The sequence below is a fragment of the Lepeophtheirus salmonis genome, chromosome 1 (assembly GCF_016086655.4).
Source record: "Lepeophtheirus salmonis chromosome 1, UVic_Lsal_1.4, whole genome shotgun sequence".
Lineage (NCBI taxonomy): Eukaryota > Metazoa > Arthropoda > Copepoda > Siphonostomatoida > Caligidae > Lepeophtheirus > Lepeophtheirus salmonis.
Genome location: NC_052131.2, coordinates 13477308 through 13486025, shown reverse-complemented (window position 1 = coordinate 13486025; position 8718 = coordinate 13477308). Strand labels below are relative to the sequence as shown.

General features: G+C 32.3%; 2 long non-coding RNA genes across 3 annotated transcripts; one reads left to right on the top strand and one right to left on the bottom strand.

Annotated features, from left to right (window-relative positions):
- Window positions 1-216: 216 nt before the first annotated feature.
- Window positions 217-1946, top strand: LOC121123345 (uncharacterized). 2 transcript variants are annotated; one of them, XR_005865987.1, is made up of 2 exons: window positions 217-361; window positions 1263-1946. It is a non-coding gene; the product is annotated as an uncharacterized lncRNA (long non-coding RNA). The 2 variants fall into 2 exon arrangements; XR_011779907.1 differs by having other exon boundaries at window positions 1232-1946.
- On the bottom strand, window positions 727-1883 carry LOC121123175 (uncharacterized). Its single transcript, XR_011779906.1, has 2 exons — window positions 1700-1883; window positions 727-1438 (listed from the first exon to the last, which is right to left on the bottom strand). It is a non-coding gene; the product is annotated as an uncharacterized lncRNA (long non-coding RNA).
- Window positions 1947-8718: the final 6772 nt, after the last annotated feature.

Here is an 8718-nt window from a genome sequence, read left to right as displayed (position 1 = left end):
ATTTAGAAATTTGTGGATGCTGATACGAATATTCGATACATCCCTAATATTGATATATTCAAAGGAACGATGTCGTTATTTACAGTTGTTGATTAAAAACGATTTGAGGACTGATAACTGCTCATATATTCGTTGTTAACATTCTAGAACAAAATGCATATGTCATATACATCATATCGATAAGAAAGACTATGTAATCAGTCTAATCAAGGCTGCTCGTGCGGGTATTACCGCTTTACAGATGTTCTACGTATATATGTACTAAAAAGTAAAGAGGGAAGTGGTCTAGAAATTTTTGGGTGTTCTATTCAATACACTCTTCCCTTGAGGCTCCATCATCCTCATCAATACACGGCTTTTTGTAAGAAATAATGTATATAATATGTACAATAGATATGTATGTAGACTAGTAAGGTAATTATTATTAATAAATGTGGTACTCGCGGACAATCTGAGGTTTCTTTTTAAAAGTCGAAGATGAAACAATAGTGAAGTAGATAGTTCCTTTTTGTCTGTTGTTGTTTTGTTTTAAAACTACTTATAATTACTGCTTTTCTTAATGTATTTTTTTCCTCTCTTTACATACCTTCATGTTTGTGAATGTTATATTATACTTATAGCATCACATGTAGATAACATCTTTTAAGTATATAATTTTCTTTCAAAAATAATTTTTATCTAATTTCCAAGCTATTTATTGAAAAAGACACGTAGGTAATTCAAATATCATTTCATGACTTTTGATTATATTATTCAATGATAATTTCTTTACTTTTTGAACAAATATTCTGTAATAAGTCTTTACATTTCTATCCTTTCAAAAATGAATTATTTTGAGTATCTTAATATAAGAAGTTGGAGCTTAATTGATCCAATATATATTACATAATTTATAAATACAATAGGTATAAATCTGTTAGGTTGTTGTTTTTATATAACATACTTATAGTTATCAAATTTTGAAAAGATAGCTTATTGAATGATATATCATTAATGAATTAATAGAGGGGCCTTTCTATATATATAAAAATGAACTTGAGTAATCCTGCAGACTTGAATAAAAGGCTATTTCTTGTTGAGGAAATTTTTAAGAGACGAACAGTTAAATTTAACTTTTTTCTCCATATAGCTCGTTCATTATTTAATTATCATAATTCTCTTCTAGATCCATAAGTTCAATTTGCTTGTTGAGTTAGTTTATAATTAATTTTTGGCGTTCCTTATTTTTCAGATTTTTCATTTAACTCTTCTCCATCCGACAGGTTAATATATGGAGGAGGTTTTTTAGGTGGGACGGTTACTTCCATGATATCCTCCTCATCGTTATTATTGTCACTGGACTCTTTGTGGGGTAGCTCATCACTAAATTGACTTTTCTGGCTTTGTTTCTGACTACTAACTATCGAAATGATATCTGAAATGAAGTCAATAGACAATTCTTTTAAATCAATTTGACAGTCATCAATATATGAATCATTCAAGTTACTTTCAGTTCTTTTTTTGTCATCCTTAAATCCAAGATCATTCAATTGGTCAAAAATTTGTTTTCGATTATCCTCAAGTAAATTCATCATCAGGATCTTAGTGAGAAACAAAGGGGACTCAATGAGTTTTTTAAGATATTTAGGATCTTTTCTGGCAATCTAAGCTTAGAATAAGTTCAGAAAAGACTGTTCAGTAACTTGAATTTTCTTCTTACCTCCATCATTAGAAGAATGATCGGATGACTTGATAGTTGTATCGTTGGATTTTGTTTCATACTGACTCCCAGTATCGGGGCTGAATGTTTCTTTCTCCATAACATTAATTATATCGACGCCCTGTGTTGGAACTATAAGCTACTTATAATAATATTATTAAATGCTAATTATTTTAATTTTTGATTCAATATTATTTAACAAGTATTTATTGTAGATTTCTATCCAAATAAAAACAAATTAATCTTGTACATTCAAGAATAAATTGCGTCTTTATGAATGAAGAATTGACCCAATATATTATATGAATACAGTCAAGTCTAAATCAAGTTAGACAATTCCATCGGTAAGTCTATCTCAAGGTCCTTTGGAAAGAAATATACGGGGAGGTAGTCTGTTATTAAGGTAATGACTAATGATACATATTAGTCAATCACTTTGACTCAAAATATATTTGAAGAGAGAGAGAAAGAGAGGCCGAAAAATGCATAGAATGAGAGTATGTATTAATAAATATATAGCTACTAAAAAAAAAAGGTTAGGAATAGGAACAAAGGTTTCCTGCTTCACTCTCATTATGACGGCTTATTTATCATCATTCTGAGACAATCAACATATTTTATTTGCAAATGAAATTAGTGACTGATCAATTTCATCAATTCATATTAATAAATAAATATCCTATTGTCTTTATCCTTACATTGGCTTTTTGTTCTCATTAATTAAGTCATTATATAGGCAGCATTGCAGACAAAGAATGAGCAATATAACCTACATGCCTATACATATAAAAATGTGCCACAATAATAATTAATTCATTATTTTTTTTAGTTTTCGCCCTCCTTTTACGTATAATCTTGTTAATTTGATCGGATTAATGGGAGGATTAATCCGATTGTATTTACATAATATTATGCTTACCCCGAAAAGACACTGGGAATAATGATTTCCAGTTGTGTACTGTACAGAGTATTCGTGTTTCAATTACACTCATTCGACCTATCTAGTTGGGCTAATCCAATCTCTTCAACTTATCATAGGATAAGTTCATTGAGCTTGTTTAATTGTGCAGTGATCCTAATCTTGTTCCTAAAATCTACATATCCACTATTAAGAATTGAAAAATAATAAAATTTGTGTTTCATGTTAAGACTTTCGTGTATTGGTTCTTTTCTTACTAATCCATTGGCGTTTAAATATCCTTAAACGAAGGTAAATGTAATTAGTTTATTCAATACTGGTATGTACCGGAACTTAGAATATATAAGGTTGATAATCCGTAACTATTATCCGAGTAAATTTTGGATTCAAAAGTTGTGCGTCCGCACAAGGAAGAAATATGCTTTATCTGAGTTGTTTATGAATGTTGGTTGTTACAATTAATTCCTACTCTTAATTTGTACAATTTCCTTGAACAAATTAGAAATTGTACGAGTTATTTTACGGGTAAACGCCGTTGTCAAATTTTTTCACTCTGGAATTTGTTTTCAAAAAATTTATTTCATGTGAAACAGAACGCCGCCCTCATGTAAATGAAAATCGTAAATAGATAAATATTTTGCAATACATAAAAATGAAAAAAAACCCTAAATTTATATAAAATAAAAAGTTTGGTTTGTGATAGCTATAACTTTTTGCCAATCAGAAATAAATTAAATCATTTAACATAAATAAAAAATATATCATTCAATTTTCTCTAAAATTCAAGTTTCTAAACGTAATTTGTAATAATAGGAAAAATATTAAAAAATCTACAGATTATGTCAGGGGAAGGAAAACTTTGAGAAATGGAGTTCCAACTTCAACATTTAATCAATGAGTGTACCACTATCAACAATAATGGTAAAAACACACACAAACTATGGAAATATGTTGTAATTGGGAATTTTATTTTGCATAGAAAATGCGCCTTACAAATTTTACTCTTATATAGTTTTTTTATTACTACTTATATCTTAACCATACATTTTAACATTACACTACAATTTTTATCGTTATTATTATTGTAGACCTAGGCATACATACCATAACAAACATCCACAACATTTTATATGAACAAACAGAAACTTAACAGTGTAAGCTGAGGGTATGTCCCACAATTAATCTTGCCTACCAGTCAGTTTAATCCCTGTTTTCGCTTTTCTTGGCTGAGCTTTCTTATCTGGGGTTCATAGTTTATCACTTTCAATTGTAAACATTACTCAGAATTGTCAGTCGTCAAATGGCTGCGGATAGGCCTTAGTACACTTTTCATATACAAAACACCTGTTCTCACTAGTAAGTTGAGCCAAACACTGAGAGGAGGGGCAATGCAATGTTCTTTAGACGGCCAAACTTAGCTGGAGCACACGCAAAGTATTGCATGATGAAGGCTCACTGCTGTTCTACAGGATTCGATTCCAATGGCTTTCGGAGCTCTTGAAACTTCGTCACCCACAGTGATGAGCTCTTCAGCTCTATCAACTGCATCTCCACGTCCTGTAGATCCATCCAGTCGATCAGAGCTGCGTCGAGGTCCTGTCCATTAAAGCTGTCAGGCTTGATCAAGAAGGAGAACATCGTACCTTACTGTCTGAAATCCACAAAGCGGGTTGTGAACTGCGCCTCTAGCTCACACATGTATTCGGCTATTTCAGCTACTGATGTTGCGTTTTGAGGACCCCTCCCTCAAGTGTAATAAGTAGCCGAGAGTTTTTTGGCTATAATTTCTGCCCTTATCAAAATACTGTATGTGGTGCGTTAACATTAACAAACTCTCAAACAAAAATCAAGAAAAGAAAAATATCCCAATTTCTTTTAATACTATAGATAAAAATACATCAAAATGTTTCATAGACATATTTAAGTCAATTATTGACTGATTACTCAAGTTTGTTGAATGAATTTAGATAGCCCCGGATGTTAGCTATAGTATAGGACCTAAATATGATTCAAGAAACTTATATTGGTCCCAGTATGGTCCCTTTCAAATAAAACTAATCTATTTTTCAATTTTTTATTGTTAGGATCCATTTTTGCGACTTTAAGGTGCACACTCGCATGGTTAATAAAAAAAATTGTAGATAGAAATTGACGATAATTAGCCAAAAAATACAAATGTAATTCACACTCAATTTTGGAAAAAAATCACTCTAGGTTGCTTCGGTGTTGAAAGGCCACATATGCATAAAAATTCAATTTAAAGAAATCTCTCCAACTTTTTGAGAAACCTTATTGATTGAATATCTATTTATTCATTTATGGATGACTAGACTTTACTTCATAGATGAATATTGAATATCTATGTCTCACAATGCAATACTACATACATAATAATAGAACAATTATTATGTATACATTCCTTCCTTTAGTGCTTCTCTTAGGATATTTAATAGATTTGTCCTTGAAACGAGACGTGAGCAATATCTAAGTTTGAATGCAGAAGAAGAAAGCTTTTGAATTTTTTCGATTATAGACGAAATGTGTCTCTTACATTTCCTTTCAAGCATATAACCGGATTCCTTACAATGTACCTATGTAAAGTGTATTTTATATACCTTCTGTTATATATACGGAGTAGGAACCCAAATTTTCTAGTAGCATCACTAAATTGGGAAAACGTAATTTTAATCAATTAAGAAAAGACAACTCAAAACCAATTATTTAGTACTTTTGTAAATACTATATTAAACTATACTTTTTTTTAAAAATATGTTCTTCTTAACAAGTACCAGGCCGTGCAGAATTATTTACCGATTTTTGTTCAGAACAAATCGCGGACCATAATGACATTTCGAATGACTTGATAAACAATTTATTAATACATTTTTAGAATAATAAAATAGTTAGTGATCAAATTTAATCAATATAGCCACCATTTGACTCAATGACACTGGTCAGGCGACGTCTGAAGCTGCCACAGACTTGCTGGATGTAATTGGCGTCCATGGAGGCCCAGGCCTTGTTGACAGCAGCCTTTAAGGCATTTATGTTCTTGTGTCGTTTTTTGTCTAGTAGGTTCAGATCTGGCTCTGAGGGGGTCAGTAGTCCTTGGGCCAAAAGTTCATGTTGTCCTTGGGCCACTCCTGAGCTTTCTTGGAAGCGTGGGCGGGCGCTCCATCTTGTTGAAACCCCCAAGGAGAGTTTCCGACTATGGATTTGATCCACGGAAGGACCTTGGACGCCAGAATCTTCACATAATCCTCCGCTGTTAGTCTGTAGCCAGTGGGGAACCATACCTTCTTCATGGCCTTCCCGTTGGAGGCCACGAGACCCAACATCATCACCGAAGCAGGGTGCTTTGTTGTTGCCACATAGCGGTGCTTATCTTGCACATCTCCAAAGCTCACAACACGGTCATTTTGCCTGTTGAAAACAGGATCGACCCTAAAAGTTTTCTCGTCTGAAAAAATGATGATGCGTCCAGATGAGCTCTTGATATCATTGAAGATTTTCTTGGCACGCTCAAGTCTGACTTCTCGCTGACGTTCAGTTAGCAGAGGGCGTTCAGTACGCCTCAGGGACTTTCCTCCAGCCTTTTTCAATGCCCTTGAAACAGTTGATCTCGACGTTCCCATCTTTACTTGCCTTGTTGAGACAGTGGGCTTCCTGCCAGCCCCAGGAGAATGCTTGAGATCACTTCCAGCCTCCAAGCGCTTGGAAACGTTGTAAATTGTCTTCAACGAGGCCCCAAACTGTTCTTTGATGTTGTTATGAGGCACTCCCGCTCGGAAGAGGGCTGCAATTTCGATCCTCTTTGTTTCCTGATTGGACATGGTCTCACGTGTGGAAGTTGTTACGCTCTCACAGGAAGGATTTTTGTTTATTATACTTTACAGTAAAAATACGAAACAATCAGATTGGTTGCCACAAAACCTTTAAAAAAGTATATTTACATCATTGGTAAATAATTTTGCAAGGCCCGGTAATAACATCCTCGACAGGCATCGGAACATATTGCCAGTTCTTGACGATGAAGGATGTATACATGTTGTACCATCCTGTCACGACAGCAGCTCAGAGTAAATCCAAATATGGATAAGAGATGCGGTAGACATTCTTCTTCAAGACACTCTGAACTGCAAAGTCTAGGGGTTGAGATCAAGAGGTAGACATGGAGGCAGGCCAGAAGTAACGCATATTTTTCAACCAAAGATTGGTTTGTACATCACATACTACTTAATTCTGGAATTCAAAAAGCAGGACCTGTGAATTTAAAAAAAAAAATCCGGCTACTATTATTGATAAGGATCAAAATGAAGAGCCTGAAAATTGAGAATATATTGATGGCTTAATATTTCAAATTTATTATTCCACCTAAAAATATAAAGGAAATAGTTTAATTTCACATTATTTATTACTAACTCTTTATGGGATTTTGATATTTCCTGGGATCCCGTTATTAATTTTTTTTTACTTCCCGTTATCCCGATCAAAGGTAATTTCCAGGAAACTAAAAAACCCTATTATTAATATAAATGAATAAGTATTCATTTATTTAAAATATAGATGTGTTTAAATAAAATTAATGTTTTTTTTTACTTTAGAGGCAGCAAGTTATATTATGATGCAAAAATTATTTTTAAGCAACTTGCAAGTCATTCAAAAAAGAAGTTGTATGCATAAAATATACTTTGCAAATTGTGGAGCTTTAGATGTAAAGATAAAATTATATTTGTCCATATCAGTGTGTGTGCGTTTATTTAAAATACTTTGAATATTTGTTTAACATATCATTTATTTTTTATATATTAGCGGACCCTAATTTGCAAATTGACTCATTAAGTAATCACAATTTTTTTTCAGATACATAAATTCATTAAACAATATATACATTTAAATTTGGCGGGACAATAAGTTTTCAATTAAAAGCAATTATTGCCAGTTTATTTTTCTTCTAATGGACTACATGGGCCAGATCGTATTAATTGAATACGATCATAATGGATTGTAAAACTAATTGAGACACAATGATATTAGTTAATATTAGAGCAGTCAATTTATGTTAAGTGTTAGTTTTGAGTCTTGGTAAGATTTTTTGTCCAATTTGGTCTTATGTATTTTTTTTTTCTTAATAGACCAATTTGAACCAAGACCGTGAAATCAGTCAATAAGTCGAAATTTAATCATTTTCAAATCGTGGATAATTTTTTTAGTTTCATTATTTGAACTAATTTACCTTGTGTATTGACTCCAATTTCTAAATATTACTTATTTCTATAGTAACTGATGTTTTCATTGTTTTTATATCTCAAAGAGTGAAGAAACATAAGGAACAACTTGAAAATATAAAAAGTATATCGTATGATGTCACTGTACCGATATTTACAGTTTGCAAACACGTATGAAGTCATCAGCAACTCATCAGTAAAATCAGTCTAGATCCATTGTCTTTTTATTGGATTAATAAGTTGATAAACATTTCTATGTGATCCATGAATATGGGTATAAACGTTTTCAAATGTCAATAACCTCATTTTATTTTAAGTATCTCAAGTGTTGCCATTTTTTCTTTATTTTTTTTTGTACTCATGTTTGCAAAAATGCCTCTTTACAATCTATTTTTCTCCTCAATTAGATTTCAATTGATATGTATCAAAGTGTGTGTAATACGTTCATTAAGATACATTATTTTGCAATTCCAAATACATTTATTTAATTGTCACATTGTCAACATTTCTGAATGCATCTAATGTTATATATGTAAATTGTAAAATAAAGACACACTCTCAAGTGCAAGAACAAAGTGGAGTGAGTCTCTTTGCTAGAAGCAGAACAGGAATTATAGTTGTGGATCTAATTCTTCTTTCTTCGAAAAATTAATGACTCAGTTAAATTTACATATTAATGTTCATTTTTTTTTACATGACTGAGCAAGTTTTCTGTGTAGAAAGGTTGGGAATGCGTTTCCCGAATTCAACGTGAATGTTGAGGGAACTGAAAGAATGGAGTTGAGTTTAACACCCTTTCCCCATAAGCCTCTTTTTTTTCCTTTAATATTTTACCAGCGGAAGGGTCTCCAACAACAAAATTAATAAAGAGC